We start from the raw sequence: 19,714 nt of genomic DNA on the forward strand, positions 1-19,714 counted from the left end.
TAACTCTCCTCTTTATTAATCCTAATTGTTTCTTATATATACTATAAAAAATAAAATGAACTTAGTTCATTCTGAACAGAACTAAGTTCATTCTCTCGCTATTTCTCTTTTTGGCTACTCAGTCAACACCTATTTCTTTTTTCAATTGACTTGCCAACAAGAACTTTTCTGGGCCCCGGACCCACTTGAGTTCTTGCTGACAACATTGATAAAAAAAAAAAACAAAGCTGATGAGTAGCAGTGTTCGCTTCTCGGTACCCTGGCCAATAACCTTTTGCAAACCTTCTTTGCGTTGGAATTGGCTTCAGGTCCGTTACATCTCCCTCTACTATCTGAGCTTGAAGCTATTCTAGAAGAGTATAGCTTCAAAACAGGGGAGCGCAGGAATCTAAATTTTATCTAGCTAATCGAAGATCCAAAATGCCGACCTTGGTTAAACTCCAAACTTGCGGTGTAGTTAACTGAATTTCTGAGTCATCCTTTATATCGTTCCTGTTGCTGGCTTGTTATTATTCCCAATCTGTGTGTTGGCTGCTACGGCTGTTGTCTCTGTGCTTCCGGTCGCTGTTTGCTACTGTAAATATTAGGATAGTTTGCTGGTTTACTGCTGTTCCGATTGCAGCTGCTTAACCCCGTTCAATTTGCTTTTATCCGTCCTCCTTTGGCGGAGTGAACCAGCCGTTCTTCTTGTGGATTTGGACCAATGATTTGAAACTCTGCTGTGCACGCGCCAGGGTGTTCTGGCCCTATGAATGATTCTTGGTCACACCAAATTGTATTCGGGCTGTACCCTTGACTAGAGTGACCGCTTTCTGCATTATAACCGCCTCGACCGTGTATACTGAACTCCAGCCTCCATACAGATTTCACCACCTCCCAGTACGTAATCCCCGAATGAACGACCCGAACGAACTGTAGCTCGAATTGATGCCTCTCCTTCAAGATGGTGTTGAGCAGGATGCTGTCCTTGTCCCTCCTTCTTCTTCAGCAGGACAAGATCGTTGTGCAACGGGCGGTCCGGGTCGACCGACATCAGTCGTATGTTCCACTCGTAAATCGAAACGTTGACCAGCTCTATCGAGTATATGTTGCTCTTGCACGAATCGGACCGGTAGATGTCCCGTAGTTCCTTCATCAACCGATCGGCCGCCTGTACCGAACCTGAGAATGATCCCTTAAGATAATCTTGTCGTTGACTTCGACTTAGTCTTTCTAGAGTTGCTAGATGTTCTACTTTCATTTCGTATTTCTTGGCTATACCCCGTGCATTTCCAGATCCTCCTCGCCTTCGCTGTCCTGATCGCTTTCGCTCGACGCCACCCTCTCTGTGTTTTTTTTTTCGTTTCCATGCCCATTTTCCGATTGAGCTTTTCCGCTCCGTCCGTCTTTCAGCTTCGTCCATTGACCCAGTATAGTTTCTTCCCCTCGTTGATTTCCTTCTTGTTCTCTTTAATTCCCGAGTTGGCTCCACACTTTCGGATGTTGATGGCGTCATCGACAGCATTTTGGTCTTCTTCAGCGGTTTCCCTAATTCCCTATTCCTATTCAATGTAAGTGTTCGTGAAAAGAAAATATTCTAGATATATTTCGATAAAATTCTTTGACCTAACCTCTAGCAAATTCTTTAGCCTCATATCTGTTTCCCTATTTATCGATGTTGTGTTAGTAGTTTTATGGGGTTAGTAGTGGGCGATTTAGTATTTTTTTCGCATCTTTTTGTTGTGTTTTTTTTTTCTTCTTGCGAGTCAATTTTTTTTCGCATCTTTTTCCATCAGTGGTTTTTTCCATTTTTTTTTTCAGTGGTGCTATATATTTTGTTGTTGTTGTTGTTGTTGAAGTTCCAAAGGTTCGTTGCGGTTTCCTCCCCCTCCGCCACTCAGGTTGAAATCGGTTGGGGATCAGTTCTACCTCGTCAGGATGGTTGCATATCGTCTATCGTATATTGCCTCGTTTTCGAAGTTCAGGTTGGGTCTGTGAATAAACTCATTTGGTTTTCTTATAAATAACAGAATATAAGAATTTTAAAATCCATATCTGAATTTCCATTTTAAAAAAAAATTGCACTATCTCTAAACAGTTTGTTTCTTGTATGATAGTTACTTTTCAGAAAGGGTCATCTTAAATCTAAAAAAAAAATATTTTCATCATTCTGAAAGGCAATTGAAAAAACAATCAGTCCAATTCACAAACAAACAATCATAATGTTCTTTGATTACTGATGTAAAGAAGAATTTATTATGAAACTTATGAAACTGAAAATGGAAACCTTCACTTTTTGTTATATCGCACAACGATATTCCTATAAAGGCTTGTCATCAAAACATGTGAACGACAACGTTCTGTAATTTAAAACCTCCGTTACAGGCTGTAAATCTACAATTATTTTACTACATTTGCACGATTTTAAATCGCGGAGTTTGTCCTGTACTGCAACATTGTGATATTCGGTATCTAAAGCGCTAAAAGACTACAAGGGAAGGTGTTTCAAATTTGTTTCTAAACCCTCCAAACAAGATGACGTGTTGTCATAGTTGTGCTAATGATATCCAGCAACAGGTAACGGTAGTGACTTGCCAAGGTTTCTGCAAGTCAACATTTCATTTTGAATGCTGCAGACAGCAAGAACAATTTTGGGAGAAGGGAAAAGGTTTTCTAAATGGGCCTCTCGGGTTAAATGACCCTACAGCCGTTTGACGGAATGGCTGACAAGACAACATGTAATCAATGCATTTTGAGAATAATATGCTTTGAACATAAAGCAAGAAAGAATTTTATGAATAAACCAACCCAAAAATTCATACAAGGTTTTGAGACCTTTTGATGTAATATTTTGACTTTTAAAAATTATACGTAAAGAAGCTCGAAACAAAAAGTTGGGTAGCTTTGTTTCTTATTCAAATGAACCTTAGAAATAAAACAAATTTAAGCTTTTATGATGACTGCATAATGATTGGAAAGTGGAATAAGAGGGTGTTTCTGTTTGCCCCTATAGTTTTTGTAAAATGCCGCTATCCTAAAATAACAGGTTAAATCAAGGGTTTTCAGATAATTTGCTCGGCGGAGCACTTTTTAAAGCCCAACATTCTGGCGGAGCACCTACATCTTTGAAAGAATAAATAACCCGAGTTTTGAAAAAGATGTGTCTTGTCATCGTAGTCAATAAAATCAGTAATGAATGGCTTCACTGGTTTCGCTTTAAGTCGGGATCGGTATTTTGTCTTCCTTGTGATATATTTATGTGGAAAATCCAGACTCACATACATAAGTTGTGGAAAACGGCAGAAGAATAAGGTTTCTTTATCGGACAAAAATTCAAATTTATTTTTCAGTTGACACCAATACTCCTCCAACGACTTTTTGAATACGAATCTTTCCTGAAGCTTTCAATCCGATATCATATCTATCAACCATTCATATTCTTTCGATGGTAATGATTCTGGATTGTTTGACATAAAAATAGGCTGATCTAAGCATATAAAGTCGTCGATCTTTTTATTATTTTATGAAATTCTTCGGGGAAATTTGCTAGAAGCTGTTCAACAAATCCTGCGAAAAAGCATTGTAATTGTTAATGACTTAATTAGACACGTGGGCCTGTTAGTCAAGTTTATACCAAGGTATACAAAAATAAATTTCGGATTTTCGGAATTTTCGGATGATAACTTCAAGGTTATTTCTGATTGAATGCTTCTTAAATTCGGAAAGCTGTCCAGGTTTCGCTTTTTTAGCGAATCTGCCCAGAATTTGATTTTTCTCTTGATAGTCATGATTTTGCCGTTTTAATTGAAGATTGTTACTCCTTTACCTTGCATTGAAAGACTGAAGTCATTCTTAATTCAAAAAGGCGAGACAACGTTTTCCTACGAGATAACCAGCGATCTTCGGTATGAAGTAGTAGCATGGAATGTTGCTTACCATCTCTTCGCACAACGCCTTGAATAACCCTGAATTTTTCGGTCGAGCCTTAATAAAGATGATTATTTTTATGCTTTCGTCCAAGATTTCCTTCAAATATGATGATAGTTTCTTCATAGAGAGTGCATGTCGATGAAGGATGTAATGACTACTACAGCAACATTTGATCTTTTCTTTGATCTTGGTAACGACTCTAGCTTTCGCACCGTCCATACATACATCAATGCAATTTCCTCATGGAATATTGTTGTCCGTAACAAAGTCATCAATTATTTAGCTTGAAAACTTCAGCCCCCGACGTGGAAGTTGGCAACGGTTTGCAAAGGAGCAAATATTCTTCGAAACATTCAGAACCTTGATAGCGAACAAATATCATCAGAATTGCTAGTCCTGCTACATCTGTGGATTCGTCAAGCTGCATGTTGAATTTTGAAGTTCTCAATCGCTTTCAACATCTCCAGCCATGTCACAAATTCGCCTAAAAACAGTGTTGTTAGACATGGGAATCGAATTTACCAATTCCACTGTTTTATTATCAACCATGATACGGACGACTTCTTGTATACAAGGTTTTATTAAGTTTTCAGCAATAGTAAATATGCGCTTCTTCAGCTTTTCCAATCGGTAGCTCGCCAAGTACGGCGCAAGAACAGCCTTTTCATTTCATTGAGTGTTTTGCACACTCAGTCCTGCAACCCAACGTTGTTCGATCAAAGCAGTGCATTTTTACAATCCACTATTCTTTGCCAACATCCCTGCAGGGATTCAGCCGCCAGTAAAAACAAAGTAAACAAAATTTATTCGTTCGAACTAGGGTAACGGACTTATTTTGGACCAGGGAACCTATTTTGGACCATCTTGCAAGGTTGCCGAAATCACAGAAAAATCTATAATTTCACAGAATTTTGAGCCAATTTTCGTCACAGAATCTGTGTCACAGAACACAGAATTTTGAGAATATTCACAGATTTCACAGAATTTTGAAATTATGGACGTTTTTTTTTTCAAAATTCAATTTTTCTGTCAATATAAATTTTGTATATTTATCTTTGAATTGGAAAATTATGATTAAAATTGGTGATGTTTATTAATTTCTCCTCAATAAAATGTTAAAAAGACGCATGTCGACATGATTTTTGAGTGAAATTTGTGGAAAAAGCATCACAGAAAACCGTCACAGAATTTTTGGGTAAAATCACAGAAAGTCAGAATTTTTTTTCGTCAAAACACAGAATTTTTTTCGGCAACCTTGCCATCTTGTCTAGCTCTCTTATAATGCAACTAATAATGAAAAAAATTAGTGCATTACATAAAGTGTCCGGCCTTCAACAATATTTGCTAAAAAATTTCATGATAATTTGTTTTGTAAGAGAGCTAGGTGGTCCAAAATTGGTCATCTGGTTCAAAATAAGTCCGTTACCCTATATGCCTTGTGATTTTTTCTCATGTTTCGACAAAAATGAAACGATAAAAAATATCAGAGTTTTTCAAAGTTGGTATATGATTTTCGTTGCGAAAGTCGCGGAGCACTTTCAAAAGCTTCGCGGAGCACCAAGTGCTCCGCGGAGCACGATCTGAAAACCCCTGGGTTAAATAGAATGAATATATGATTTTTATCATGAAAACTTCGAATTTAAGCTCTTTTTAACACCTATAGAAAGAATTGAAGATCTCAAAAAAGATTTGATAAAAGGTTTTATGGATGAACTGCCTCAATAATATGGCAACCCTATTTTTTATATTTTACTAGCTGATCCCATACGAACTCCGTTTCGCTTTTAACTTGGAATATTTCATGAACAGTTTGTATGAAATTCAATTGCCAAGCTTTTTCCAGATGCACCTCTGAATTAATTTTTAAGTAATAATTGCAAAAATATTGGATAATCACTTTGTCTGTCGTCTGCTACTAAATTTGAAATCAGTAACCAATTGAATGTGCCAAAAAACCACATGTATAAATTTCGACTAAATCATTGCATAACAACTTAGTTATTGCCAAAAAGCTAAACCCCTTTCGGGGGCTCTTATATAATCTTTGATATTTGAAATCGATTGCCCTAACCTCAAAACTCCCGTGTGCGAATTTTCAAAGCAATCCATTGTTAAATAACGTCAATATTGCTAAAAACAGTGAAGAATTAATTTATATGGACGACCCCTGGCCAAACATTTGACATCTGCAATCGATTGCCTGTCCCTTAAAACTACCGTGTGCAAATTTTCATCCAAATCCGATGTATAATAACGACGATAATTTAAAAATATTGAAAGGTTTATATGGACGACCCCTTTTGCCGGCCCCTTACACTGAATTTAATACCTGAAATCTATTGCTCATCTCTCCAAACTCTCGTGTACCAATTTTCGTCTGAATCCGATGTTTAATAACGAAAATATCGCATCAACAGTGAATAGGTCATATGGACGACCCCTTTGTCCGACCCCTGATTTAAGTTTGGATAAGTGAAATCAGTTGTTTGTCCCTAATATCTCCTATGTGCAAATTTTCATCCCAATCTGATGTATAAAAACGTCAATATCACTAAGATACTGAAAATTTTATATGGACGACCCCTTTTGCCGGCCCCTCACACTGAATTTGATACCTCAGATCGAGTGCACGTCACTCAAAACTATCATGTACCAATTTTCATATGAATACGATGTATAATAACGTCAATATCGCAAGAACAGCGAACAGTTAATATGGACGACCCCTTTGGCTGACCCCTTACACAAAATTTAAAACCTGAAATCGATTTTTCTTCTTTCAAAACACACATGTGCATATTTTCAACACGATCCGACGAAAAGTAACGTCAATATCGCGAAAACAATATTTGTCTTCTATGGACGACCCCCTTCAGAAGGGGTCATCCGAAAATCTGAAAACATTTTTCATCATTCCTGGTCCTAATAAGCATCCATGCCAAATTTCAGAGCTCTAGCTTTTAAGACGGCTGAGTCTATAGAGGACAAACAAACAAACAAACAAACAAACAAACAAACATACAGAAATTGCTTTTCATATATGTATACTAGCTGACCCGGTAAACTTCGTCTTACCATGTTTAACTTGGCGTCTCGCTTTCGTGAACATGTCCTAGTTTTTTTTTTTACATATTCTTCTTGTCACGGTTAATTCTATCGGAATCAAACCTAAAAATTTAAGCTCAATTCTACGGATCTTTACATACATTATCAAAACATTACCCTCAATCAATCTTACATGCATCTTACAGGAAAATTTTTAATCTACTTTTCTTTGATTCGGATGCTTTAAATATTGCCGAATGGTGTCAAGTATCAGCTTCCCGTTGAAAATTTGAGTTTTTCAGCACTCAACGTGACCATCAAACTTGGCAAGCCTCATGCAGCATGCTTAAAAAAATCCACTCTTTGTAGCTTGTTCCATAAATTACTTTATGTTGATAATATCTATGTTTCATTTATTATATACCATTTAGTTGATTTCGGAATGGGGGTGCCCAATATTATGCCTAACGCAGTACTTTCAACTCCCGAGTTTCTTCGGGGAGGAGATTTTTTACTAACCATTTTCAAGCAGCTTTTTGTTCACTTTTTTCACCCTTGGAAGCAGTGATAATTAAATAATATCCATATTTTTATCAAAACCATGTCAAAAAAAAGATCACCATTTTATTATTAATTTCAGCAAAAAATGCTAATTATATTGTTTTGAAAGGAGGAAAAAATATGTTTTATTTTTTTATATTCAACCAAATTACAGCAATTTTATTTGCACTTTTATCCTAATGTACATATCTGCCAATTTAAACCATTGTTTGCTTTTAACATTCTAACTGAAAAGGTTATTTAATTTTTAAAAACCGAAAAGAGCTAATCTGTTGAGGCTACAATGATTCCATAAGTGCATTCGTTTTTTCTGGAAGTTTTCATGCAAATATACCTCGAAACCTTTAAAAACATATAAGTGTCTTTCGGCTATCATCACAGTTCAACTTTCATATTCTTTCAAAAAGAAATATTTAAGTAAAGGCACGTTTGTCCCATTTACTGATGTAAGTGAAAACACAGTGCTCTTTTTCAGATGCGTCAGCGTAAAGACTTTGAAATAAATTTAATACTTTTTTCTGTTTGTCTATTTTATCAACTTTCATTGATATATCTGCAGTTTTTTTTTCAGAATAAAATAATGCTTGGTACTTCAACTTCGGTGAACACTGTTTTACCATAAGACCTTCATTTACATAGACATTTAATAATTTTGAATATCCGCTTCAGATTTAACATTCAGCATACCTTTTCTGATCATTTTGGAGAAATAATTCTTAAAAGGTATATGTTTCATGACTAAAAGGCGCGTTGCCACCGTTGGTTTCACCGTGTGAAATGACAGGAGTTAATATCATTTTCGACACTTTCAGGTCATAATAAAATTTTTTCAAAAAAATTCTGCTTCTGCTATCAAAAAAATAATGCTTCTGGAATATCAATCACAGAAAAACTTTTCAACAAAAAAGCGGATCTAAAGTCTCTTCTATGTAGCCAAAATATGTTAAACATAAACACACTTTCATGTTAAGTACGTGCTTGAATACTGTGTAAACAAATAGGAACCTGTAAACAGTTTTTCGGTGAATGATTTTAAAAAAAAGTTGAGTTTATTTAGTCAGATTGTTTTATTGGGCTCAACGGTTTATAGATGAAGAAATAATGTGAACATGTATATATGAATAACGTATAATTTTTTTTGTAAATGTTGAACGTTTGCACTTGCTCTAGTGTATTTTTTAACTGAATATTCTTTCATTTTGATTGTTAACTTTCACTTATGCTTGCATAAAATCAAAAAATTCTTTGCATTATTCCTTAAAATAAACATCAATCCTATATAATCCTTTTTAAAGGACAGACTCTTGTTCAGCTCATATGTCTGTTCATCTTCAATGGATTTTGTTGTTGTTCTGTAAATTTAAAGGCACCCGAAACATTTTCAGTTAAACACATTTGTATATGTTCGAAAAATGTTTCTAGAGGTATTGGATTATAAAATTGTATGTAAATCTTCCCACTTTCTTTTTTTCAAATGTCCGCAAAGAGTCATACCATAGTTTTATATGCATCAGTACTAAGTAAATATTTTTCAGACAACAATTTCTGCTGAACTTAAAATAGTTTTTTTTTTAAATCGTTGAAATGGTATTGATTTGATTGGCAAAATATCAAACAGGGCGTCATTCATTACTATGTGCTGTACAAATGATCTAGGAATCAAGAAGAAAAAAACAAATCTAGGCTTCATATCGCTACCACATGCATTGAAATTATGCTTGGTTTAGAAATGCGCGCCCAAATATTTCAACTAATCAGTATGCTATGCCATCGTTACTATACTCTCTCGACGTTTGCTTGCGACGCCTTGGACGACCATGGAGACGAAAAAACAAATCGCCCGGCGCCCAAAGTAAAGAAAATCTCCAAAAATGGATGTCATGACTTTAATTTCATTCAAAAAACTACAAATTTAATTATAACGGACAATTGATGCGACTTTCTGTTGTTTTTATTCGATATAAACCGATTCGCATGCCTACAGAATATTCTAAAAATAATTTCATTTCAATCGTTTGGGTAATTTCGAGGAGTAGTACTACAAACACCGTTACAAGAGAATTTTATATAATAGACTAGCAGGCCCCGGTAAACTTCGTCTTACCATGTTCAACTTGGCTTCCATTTTCCATTTTTCCTAGTTTTTTTTACAATTCTCTCCTTTCCCTTTACTCGAATCGTTCCGCTTAATTCTATCAAAATAAAACCTAAGAATTTTAACTCAATTCTGCGGGTCTTTTAAAATCCATTTTTTGTTACTTGTTCCATAAAAAACTGTATGTTGATAATATGTATGAATTCCATTTAGTAGATTTATTCCGTTTTGTTCTAGTTCACATTTAGGTTTAATCCGAAATAAAAAGTTTCTCTTTTATTGGAATATATTGCGTATGAATCTTTTTTAAAAATAGAATTTTGAATATCGGGACAATATTTGGAGTATTTGCCGAATATTTTGCATACGCAGCGCTTTCATCTCTCAATTAGCTTTGGATTTAGAGCAGAAGAAATAAAAAAACATAAGAAAAGATTTATTACTAACAATTTTCAAACAGTTTTTTATTCATCATCCTCATCCTTCGAAGCAGTTTGAATTAAAATCCATATTTTCACCAAAATCATGTTCAAAAAAGTTTCACCTGATACTATACATGATATTAAATCTGTCTATTTTGTATACAGCAAATTCCTTTTTTTATTTATTCAAGCAAAAAATGCAAATTAATTCCTTTGAACTTCAGCCCAATGAATCAAAGATACGATTGGTTTTGAAAAGGGCAAAAAATATGTTTAGATATTATCCATTATTTTAAAGATTCTAAGATTGAAGCATTGCGATGTTCTGATTTCAAAATTTCCTGAACATTGTTGGTGGTGATCTGCGATTTCATTTAGGATTATGTAATATTTTTAAAACTTTGTAACATTTAATTGATAAGCAGATTTTTTTTAAATTGATTTGATCGAAAAGAAATAATCTGTTCAGGCTTCGTTGGTTTCATGAGTACAGTTTGCTTCCTGGAAATTATCATATAAACAAAACCTTAATAAAAATTAGGTGTCTTTTTAACTGTAAATCTTAATTTTCAAAAATGAAACATGCAAACGAATATCACCACAGTTTAACTTTCATATTCAATATTATCAAAAAAAAAATAGTTATGTTGACAAAAGAAATATCGAAGTATACATTTGTCCAGTGCAAGGCAAGTGAAAAAACATAGGTCTTTTTCAAATGTGTCAGTGAAAAGACTTTAAAATGAATTTAATACTTGTTTGTCTGTTTTATCAACTTTCATTGATATATCCTAAGTTTTTCTCCGGAATAAATTAATGCTTGGTACTTCAATTTCACTGAATGCTGTTCAACTAAAAGACCTTGATTTACAAAGACCTTTATAATAATTTTGAATATCCGCTTCAGATTCAACACTCGGGATATTCTTTCTGGCCATTTGAGAGATAACATTCTTAAATGGTAGATGTTTCATTGGTAAATGGCGCGTTTTCACTTGTTTCACCTAAGAAATTACAGGAATTAATTTTTTTTAAATTTTATATTGTAAAGTCATTATAAAAATCTGCTGCCCTTGGAATATCAATTACAAAAAAACTTTTCAACAAAAAAGTGAATCGAAAGTCTCTTCTATGTAGCCAAAATATGTAAAACAAAAACACACTTTTCATGTTAAGAACGTAGTTGAATTGTGTGTAAACAAACCGTAAACGTGTAAACAGTTTTTTGGTGAATGATTTATAAAAAAAAGAGTTGAGTTTATTAAATCATATTGTTTTTTTGGGCCCAACAATTTTTAGACGAAGATATAATGTATACATTTTTCGTAAAAGTTGAATGTTTGGATTTGCTCTAGTCTACTTCCTTGATTGAAAATTCTTCCGGAAAATGCATATACAAACTTTTTGTAATTAAAAAGTAGATTATTTTATTGATAACTTCAACTTACGTTTGCAGAAAATCAAAAAGTTCCTTCGGCGTTGAAAAACTTCAATCCTATTAAATCTACTTCAAACGACAGACTCTTATTCAGTTAATGTGTATAGCGTTCTAGGCGTACTGGATTATACGAAATTGAATGTAAAGCTTCCCAATTTCTTTTTTTCAAACGTACGCAAAGTTTCATAACATTATTTTATATGCATCATTACCAAATTCATAATTTTTGGACAACAATTTACTACTTAAGTTAACGAATTAAAAATGGTTTTAATATTTAAAATCGTTTATATGTTTTTGATTCGATCTATAAATTATCAATCCGTGTCACATTTAGGCGTCATTTATTACCATGTGCTGTGTACAAATAAGCATGGGAAAAAACCCATCTAGGTTGCCTTTCGCCCCCACGTGCATATGAAATATAGGCACTTGATTGAGAATCAGGCGTCAATTTTTAAATTTTTCCAGCGATCAATGAACAGTAAGCTTTGGTTACTATTATCTTGCAACGACGTTTGCTCGCGACGCCTCGCCTATGGAGACGAATAACAAACCCCCCAAAGAAAGAAAATCTCTAAAATTGTGTGCCTGACTTTTCAATTTCAGATTTTTGCATAAAAAAATTTATATGTTTTATTCGATCGACAAAATGTCAATCTGAGTCACGTCTAGGCGTCATTCATAACCATGTGCTATACAAATGAGCTAGGAATCTAGAAGTAAAAAAATCACATCAAGGCTTCATATCGCCACCATGCACCACTTGCATTGAAAATATGCTTGATTGAGAAATACGCGCCAAAATATTCTCACTGATCAGTATGCTATGCCCTGGTTACTATCCTCTCCCGACGTTGGCTCGCAACGCCTCGACCTTGGAGACGAAAAACAAACCGCCCAAGGTAAAGAAAATCTCGAAAAAATGATAGCCATGACTTTAATTTGATTCAAATAACTACAAATTTAATTATTGCGGACAATTGATGCGACTTTCTGTTATTTTTATTCGATATAAACCGATTCGCATGGCTACAGAATATTCTAAAAATAATTTCATTCGAATCGTTTGGGTCATTTCGGAGGAGTAGTACTACAAACACCGTTACAAGAGAATTTTATATAATAGAGATAGATAAAATAATAAAATAAATAGATTTCAATGAATCTTTAGCTTTTTAGTATGAAAATTTCTAGCATTTCCAATTAAATTATAAGGAAATATTGCCAAAACTAACGAAATTTGGCCTAAAACATAAATAGGCGCATTTAGCCCGCACGGTATGAGGTGCAGCAATTTTGACAACAATTAAAATAAAATCGATTTCTCAAAAACTGATTTCAACAGATTTCAACATAAATATTACTCCAATGTATAGAAAACAGATGTTTGCTCATGTGTATAAAGTTTTTGTACACAAATTCGATGTAATATTCCATTAAATCAGTATTCTGCTTAATAGGCACATATAGCCTGCTTCTCCCCAATATAAAAGCTTCTCAACAAACGTTTTGGATGGGCACAGCTTGCACAGAGCTAATGAAAAAGTCTCGTTTTCGAAACACTATTTCGGGTTTGGGGGATTGCATCGAATCCCTCATTGCCCATCACGAAACGATACTCATCAATCTGAAAAATGAAATACGTACAAACTCTGAGAAGATTAACCTTATTTTGTCGAACAATTCCGGTATTCCCCTTAAAAGGAAGCAACGTCTAGACCTCAACCTGCGCCCAGCAAAGCTACCCCAAACGGTTGTTGATTCTCCAAAAATCAATAACTTTTTACAAGGGCTGCTATGCGGAAACAGAGAAAGTGACCTAGCCATCGCGTCATCTCTAACGATCCCGGTTCCCCAACCTAAAATTTTCTTAAAGGGTGATACGGTCAAAATTTGGTCAAAGTCAAAATCAAATTAATTTTTTTTTTTCAAGTTTAGTTAGTATAAAATTCAGGAAAAATATTCAGTTAGGCTTCCGCTTTTCAAAATCCGAATTGCCGGGCCTTACGTTTAGCCCCTGCCATCAGCAGTTTTTTTGGTTTTCTTTAGGTTCCGCTTGAGAATAGCCCAGTATTTCTCAATTTGGCGAAGCTCTGGCGTGTTGGGAGGGTTCATGTCTTTGGGAACCACCTGCACGTTGTTGGTGGCGTATCACTCCATGACCTTTTTACCGTAATGGCAAGATGCAAAATCCAAACAAAATAGTACGGAACAACCGAATTTCTTCAGAAAAGGCAGCAGGCGTTTATTCAAACACTCTTTCACGTAAATTTTTTGGTTGACAGTCCCGGAAGCTAAGAAAATGCTGCTTTTCAAGTCACAGTCAAAGATGGCTTGCCAAACCAGATATTTCTTCGCAAACTTTGACAGTTTCATGTGCTTGAAAATATCTACTACCTTTCCCCTTGCTTTTGCCGTATAAAACTCCTGTCCCGGAAGTTGCTTGTAGTCGGCTTTGACGTAGGTTTCGTCGTCCATTATCACGCAGTCAAACTTCGTCAGCATCGTCGTGTACAGCCTCCGGGATCGCGTTTTGGTCGTTGTATTTTGTTTATCATCGCGATTTGGAGTCATTACCTTCTTGTAAGTCGATAGTGCAGCTCGTGTTTTAGCTCGATGTACGGTTGTAGACGGTACACCCAGCTTATTTGCGGCAACTCGGATAGAGAGGTTAGGGGTTTCGCTTGAAACTACCGGCAACTCTCTTTGTTGTCTCAGCGGCTTCCGGTTTTCGATTTCCCCATGATCCAGACTTCCTGGCTGTCGACAAACGTTCCCCAAACAATTAAATTACATTTGTAACGGTTGATTTGCCAACTTTTAGCGATTTTGCCTACTCTGCGTGCGAGTAGCTCGGATTTTCGCGATGCGCGAGCAAAATTTTGATACGCTGCTCTTCTTCCTTGGACGGCATTTTGACAACTGAAGAGTGAATTCCAAAATCAAAATAGGAACAACATTCTACACCCACACACACCTTCAAAATGAGGGGTGTTCAGGTTTTTTAAATGAAAAATTGAAAGAAATACGTCAAGTTGATATTGACCAAATTTTGACCGTATTACCCTTTATGATATTATTGGTAAAACAGTTTGAAGCTTCCTCTAGCTGTTTTGTTGCTCGTATTTTCTCATCCAACAAAGATTTGCAAGCTTCAATTGTGTGTTTGTAGAGACTCCAGTTGGTGTTGCTGAGGTCTCTATAATCGACCCTGATTTATTTCCCTCCCACTATGTCAAATGTTATATGGCTGTGATCAGACAGTGATTCTTCATCCAAAATCTCTCATTTAATTTTTAATTTTTCTAGGAGTTGTGGTGTTCATTAAACAAGTGTTGTTATTTTTTTCCGAACTCTGCAAACAAATTGAATCGTAGATATTTTTGAAACCATAAGTTAAAAGTTTAACAGTCTTCACAAAGTTGTTAAGTGAGTTAAAATCCTAACTATCAAACATTCAATGATTTTCTTGAATGGTTTCAGAAATAGTTGTATTCTTATTTATAAGAATAGCTAGAATTAGTATAATTTATTTCATTAAAAGCATTAAATCTCTTAAACAAGAATATCTAGGCAAGATCAAAATACTTGATTGAATTAAGGGTAATCAATTGATTGAAAACTGCTTTTGGTTTCCATGAAGGTTTTTTTCTTAATTTAGCACTTATTTAGATCAATTCACTAAAAATTAACACATTATAAAATTTCTACACGATTTATCACGAAAAGTAGAAGTAAATTTAAATCAGGACGCCAAAATCTCTCGAAATCAGTTTTTGAAACATAGGCACCAAAAATGATGATCTCCTGTTAACTGTTCCCTCACGATATATCTAAAAAGATGGGATAAACTGAGGTTTTTATATTGGATTTGTTCGGGAATTCCAACTTGCTCAAGAATTTTTTTCGCATTTTTATTTAGTTCGATGAATATTTTTCATCTATTTACAATAATTTGCCCACAATTCTGGATTTCAATAGCAAAAAAAATACGCTTATTTAACTAATTCAGACACCAAAAAATCTGGAACGTCTTTTCCCTCAAGGATCGGTAACTGAAGGTCACCCGTTGCTCCAAAAATTATTCATCCGTCTTCCGAGCTCATCTTTAGGCGGGATTCTCATCCGTTCGTTCTTCTGCCAGATCATGAGATTCAATTAAACATGAGCTGAGCGGCTGCTTCAGTAATGCTGAGACTCTGGCATGCAGTGGGAAGAAATACCACCGAAATCCTTGCACCATAAGCAATGGATTATTTCCATGAATATTAACTTTGCCATCGCGTAAAATTTCCAAGCTCACGCGCCCGTCTCGTTCGCAGAATTTAAACGTTTTCCCGGAAAGCGAATAATAAAAGGCTTTGGCGGAAACCACACGGCCCCAAAGTTGTGAGTCTAGCGTCTTTCTTGCGTGTGCTTTCGGCGCGCGGGTTTTTTGCATTTCCATTATGTGACTTACAGAATAAAGCGTTGGAAGTCAGCGTGTCGGATTGGAGAAACGGATTTTGCTTACGATATGCCGAAAAATTCGATACCGGAACGCGGTTGATGTTTTGTTTTTCGAATAACCCTAATTTGAAGGCTCAACTGATACTTTAGAGCATTTATTAATAAAAATTGGACACACAAATTGAACTCAAATTATCCAGTTTATTTAAGTTGAATTTAAAAAAAAATTTTGAAAGAAACAACTTCGAGAAATTTTTTTCAACTTTAAAATAATCAAATATCAATTAATTCTAACAAGATAAAAACAATTGGTACTAATTCATCCGATCACAAATCCTTGTTGCTGCTAATGGTAAAGAAGATTGTTTCAAGATAATGTTTAAAGTCGTTTAAAGACCAATCTCTTACCATTTCTCCAACAAACAAACACAATAAAATTCCATTCGCCTCCAGCGAGCTAGCAGCTTGACTTTGAGACTTAATCTTCGGAATCGCTTTAATTTGTTAAACTGTGATGAAAATACGAATCCATTTGGAAGGAAAGCAAAACGTCGTCAGCAGGACGCAAGACGGGAGGGATTATTCGGGCGGAGGAGCAGCATTGTGTCAGCTGGCACACCGGAATGGCCCCGGTTCGGAGGATTAGAAAAAACCAGCCACCAGCCAGCCTGCTGAAACCAGGAAGATAACAAATCTTGACAATGTTTGGGTGTACATTTCCGGTAGCTGGAGACTGTTCAGTGGTGTAATTTTGGATTCAATTTGTAAATTTAAACATCAATCATGGAAAATAAAGCATTATTTTTTTTCGAACCTCGTAAATTCAACTGCAACTCATTATGAACCTCAAAACAAAACAATGTCAAATGCCCAGACAATCATTTGGTGGGTATTTCGAATTTGCAACACAAATATACGTGCATGTATACGTGTAAACATATCGTATATAATGCATTTTGGAGGCCATATAGGTACATTAGCACACATATTCTTGATTTGGATTGTATTGTCGTAATAAAATCATGCAATGCATTTAAATACGGTAAAGAATATGCATGGGCCACACATTGTAGGTGCAGATATGCGTAAATGAGTTTAAATAACATTCTAAACGATATAATCTGTAAAATAAAAAACGACTTTTGATTGTCTGGGTGGTGATCCTCTTTTGTGATTTAATATTTGATGATGATTATTCATATTTAAACGTTTATTTCAAAATGATAACCTATAATTTTTAGCGTTTTTGTTATTCTCCACAGTAGCAAAGAATTTTACTCAAAATAGCACCTTTGTTCAACGGTTCAGAAATAACCTTAATTTCAAAACGTCTATTCATCAAAAGTATGCATATGATATGATATGATATGATTTTTTTTCCGGTACAAGCCAATATATGGGAAATACTAGAAAATTTTCTGGCTAAAACTTTTCCTAAGACGACAAATCGGTAGGAGCGGCGAGTGAATAGTTATAACGTTCCAAACAGAGCATTCTTCAATTCAAATAATAGAATCTTGAAACACTGCCATTCCATTCCATTTTCCATTAAATTTTTAGAAATATTTTTTAAACAAAAAAGAAATTATAATAAAAGGCTTCAAAATTTTTGATGAATTTGTCAGCATTGAATTCTCTATCGTTTGCAAAAAATGGGTTTACTAAAAATTTAAAGTCACCAGATGCAATAAATGTGTAAACATTAAACAAAAATTAGGTTGAGCTGTTTTTATTACTTTCAATAAATTGTTCTTATGAGATTAGGGTATTTCGAATCGAACAGCATGTTGAGCTCGAACAAATTCATGCCTTTTTTTTAAAGGATGAACCTTGCCTGGAGAAAAAAATACATCTTAAACACGTGTATGATTATACCACTGTCTAGCCAAATGGAGTTAAAGGAGCACATTCCAAATCTATCAAATAGTGCAAAAGTTTGAATGAAATCAAGAAAGAATGCCCACTATCTTTAATACATTCAAATTTTTATATATTTTCATTTCCATCGTATTCGAAACCATTAAAAAATGGAAGTTTTTTCAAAAAGATCAATATTCGTTACTTTTTATCTTTTATGTTTGAAAATAAACATTTAAAGGCCATTTGAACTTCTAGCTAAGAATCACTACTAAAAGCTAAAAATGGCTACTTCATAATCTATGCATTAACAGTGATGTTAGTTAAATATTTTTTTCGCCTCCAGATGACATATCCATTTTTAAATAGTTTATAAATGCTTCAAAAAGCACAAAGTTAAGGATTTTGGCAATTTTGTACAATCAGAAAATATTAATAACTTGTTAAAAATAATTCAGATTGTTCGGCTCCACAGAAGAAAGATAAACTTAATCAATTTTCCTTCATCTACCTTAGAGTTAAGATTAAATCATGTTATCGCTTCTTATTCATCCTTCAAAAATTGGGGATCAGTTTTGCAACAAAACGAAGCTTTTCAAATCTTAAGCTCCAGAAAAAATTCAAGAAGGAACCAAAATCGTCCCAGTCTACCTATGCAATTGAATATGCACTGGAGATATAATTTTTTGTTTAAGCACACTGATTTGAAAATCCTCAACCGGTTGAAAGCCATCTTGGTTGAAAACCGAATTATAAACAAAATTGAAGCATCCATTTTTAAGTTCAATATTCACTTAAGTGCAAGGTCTCAAAAAGTCAAAAGTTTATAGTTTCGAGCTGTTAATTGTTTATAGAAAATAACAAAAAATACTAGATTTCTTCCAATTTGAACAACTCTGGGGCGGCCATCAAACCTCTTGAACATAATAAAAATGGAAATAATTAATTTAAAAAATCTTGATTAAAAAAATCATAAGTATTTCTGACAACTAGCCAAAAACAAACCCTTCTAAAGGACGACAATTGGTTTTGAATCGACAAAAAAAAGTCAAGTAAATTTATTTCCAATTTTACTTGTTTAGGAAATATATGAGAAGTAAAAATAAACGAAAAAAGACTTTATACATCCATTCATAGATTTTTTAACTTTGACAAAAAAAAAAAAAATTCCTACAAGAAAATTCATGAAAAACTTAAATATATTCAACAGTGCAAACAAGAATATTTCAATGATTGAAATTTTAATTCTATCTTAACAACTGTGAATATTAAAAACTAGAGTCAACTAATTGACTAAAATCAGGTCGAATGAAGCCTTACATTTGCACAAAATTCGATAGATGATGCCTTAAATATTTAAAAAGGTACCGTAAACCGGAGTAACATTGATCACCGGGGTAAATTTGATCAACAATAAATTTTTCCACATAATCATCAATAACTCAGTCTATAGATTGAATTATTGAACACTGTTTTCAACGTTTGAAAGCCTATATAAATTGAGTATCCAATAGGAAAAATTTGGTTTGTGTTTGAATTTTTTTCTGTTTTTAAAAATGTAATTTCATAATCTTCAAATATCTATTTTTCCAAGGCTCGCAAACCAACAGCTCTCCTGATGATACCAAAAAGCATTTAGAAGCAAACGGGTTGTTGAATGTGATAGAAAAACTTTTTTTCTTTGTATATGTATAGTTAGAGTGCTATTTTTATAGTCATTTAATGATAAATTTGTGCTATTTAAAAAATAAGAACATTTTCACAGAGTAAGCACGTATTGGAGAAATAGTTAGGAACCCTATCAAATGGTTAACTTTGAAGAAAAAATGAAAATGGAAATAATAGGAGGGTTTGGGGAATGTGTGAAGGTAAAATTTCATTTGTATTTTGAAGCCAAAACTATTTAGCAATTCTTATAATTTTTGCCCCTAAATG

General features: G+C 34.3%; 1 pseudogene; it reads right to left on the reverse strand.

The window, feature by feature from the left end:
• Positions 1-647: 647 nt before the first annotated feature.
• On the reverse strand, positions 648-1,572 carry LOC129756632 (ubiquitin-conjugating enzyme E2 Q2-like; annotated as a pseudogene).
• Positions 1,573-19,714: the final 18,142 nt, after the last annotated feature.

This window comes from Uranotaenia lowii, chromosome 3 (assembly GCF_029784155.1).
Source record: "Uranotaenia lowii strain MFRU-FL chromosome 3, ASM2978415v1, whole genome shotgun sequence".
Taxonomy (NCBI): Eukaryota; Metazoa; Arthropoda; class Insecta; order Diptera; family Culicidae; genus Uranotaenia; species Uranotaenia lowii.